Source organism: Typha latifolia, chromosome 11 (assembly GCF_019914945.1).
Source record: "Typha latifolia isolate L0001 chromosome 11, TyphaL0001v2, whole genome shotgun sequence".
Lineage (NCBI taxonomy): Eukaryota > Viridiplantae > Streptophyta > Magnoliopsida > Poales > Typhaceae > Typha > Typha latifolia.
The window spans coordinates 3,393,673-3,396,043 of record NC_133096.1 but is presented as its reverse complement, the minus strand read 5'-3'; positions in this window follow the sequence as shown (position 1 = coordinate 3,396,043).

Here is a 2,371-nt window from a genome sequence, read left to right as displayed (position 1 = left end):
TGCTCAATTCAGAGAAAGAACAAGGGCAGGCACATCTGGACCAAAGGCTTCCAAGATACCGAACTATATATATGGTCTTTGATACTATAGTAAACCAAAAGAACGAGCAGTTAAGAGAAACCCCATAAATCTATTAAACATCCAATTAAAAATCCAACAAGCAAGAAACTAGATGGTACCCAAGAACTCAAAGAACAAAAAGGAAGTGAAACCTAGAGACCAACACTAAGTGTTTTAGTGTTTTAGTGTTTATTAAGAAAAAAGTGGTCTGATTTCTTTCACATTATGATAAAGTCATGGTTTGACTTAAAATTTTCTTTGCTATTAGTGTCAAATTTAGTGTCTCCTCTCATCTATAAATAGGCTATCATTCAGCTAGAGTGTTATGAGATATAGCTGCTAAAAATTGCGCAGCTCTCAATCTATATCTGTCCATCTAAAATTAAAAATATATTATTGCATATATTTAATAAGAAATCAACTATATTGAAAATTAAAACTTGAAACAAATAATAATAAAATTATTTAGTTAAATAATACTTTACTTCATTATCACAAAGGATCTATTTATGAATGCCGAGTTCAAGCCTACTAACTATCTTCCTAACTCCTAACAAAACTTCAGAATCATTATTTACATTTTTAGAAAATTGAAATCTTGGATTAAGAAAATACCCTATGGAAATTCAAATTTTAAAATTTGTCAGTATTCAAATTTTTAAATATTCATAAATAAAAGTAAATTAGTAAATTAAAATCATGCATATCAGCAGCATATATATCTTTATGTAATATGTTCTATCTAAAAAAAAATCTTCCACCACTTCCTATAATTTTGGCCCACTTTTTTTTATTGATTCTTTTACTATATCCATTACCTAATAAGAAATTTATATCAGATTTGTCATCAGTCTATAAGTCGTAATACTTTGACAAGAGGCTTAAATTCTGCGATGGCAATTATAATATCATACCAAAATGCATTTCCAAGAGCCATATTTTTTAAAATTTCACCTAAAGATTTATATTTAGGTTTCATATTCTTAATTTTTATAGACTACTTATGTATAAACTCCACATAATATCATCCTTGTAGCGCATGATGCTCTTCAATACTAAAAAATGAGTGATAAATTTTGCGATGCAGAGTTTAATGATCTCCTTGCCACTAGTCATCTGCCTAAGTTAATCAAAAACCAAACCATAGTTGTATATAAAATTTGTGAACCTCTAACTTTTATATATGACCATATCAATTTTAGGTTCATTTGCAATATCCTCTAACATAAGATCAATACAATGTGCACCATATGACATCTAATATAATAAGGTCTCTTTATTATAAGTAAATTTTCAACAACTTTATAATTACCTCCATTATTAAGAACCCCTTGGACTAATCTTTTTTCACATATTTCTTGTACCACCTCATCCATCAACTGACAAATATAATCTACACTTTTGAAATGAGCAATAGCATCATAGACTTTAGAAATATTGTTCTCATGCCCGAGTACGCTAAGAAATTAATTATATTTCTTCTATTTGTGTAATCCCTTCATTACACATTAGTGTACAATCAAATTCATCCCAATACCATTTAAATATCTTAATGTAAGTATAAAGCTCATCTATCTCTGAGTTAAGATATTTAGTAGCAATATTATTTGAACAAGGAAACGAAACACTAGGCCCTATTAATTGTATAGTATCCACCATAGTGTGATAATAAGGACTATTAACTATATTTAAAAGAATATTGTTGTAGAAAAAAAATTCAAAGATAGCCCTACTAATGTGTTTCTTTACAATTTTAATTTCTTTGAGAACTGTCATGATATAAATTTGTGTACGCCCACTTTTTTCTAGATATGCATCCATTGGTCGAATATTTCTAAACTTCACTATAATATTAGGAGTCTTAAGGGTAGAACTGTTGCCTTCATATTCTCTTTCTCTCTATATATGAACTAATCTAGATCTCTGAAATTTACCACCACTACTTCTCATCTCTTCTTCTTCTCTATGCATATTTCTGCTCTCTTTTATTGCCCTTCTTATTTATCCCTCCTCATCATCATCCCCACTTTGTTTAGTACTATCATCATTAATGTGTACAAAATTATGCATCAAATCTTCACGAACCATTGACTCTCTCTGTTGTGTAGATTGGTAATCCTTTCTTTTTACCAATTAGATAAGTCAACATATGTTTTCTAACTTCCACGACCGGCTACCTTAGTGCAAGCTACTATATTTCTGTCTTCCAACCAAATATTTTTTCAAAGACTGACACCACCACTCGTTTTCTTTCCACACCAAATACATTTAACATATCTTTTATCTTGCTCAATAGTGTTGCAATATTATC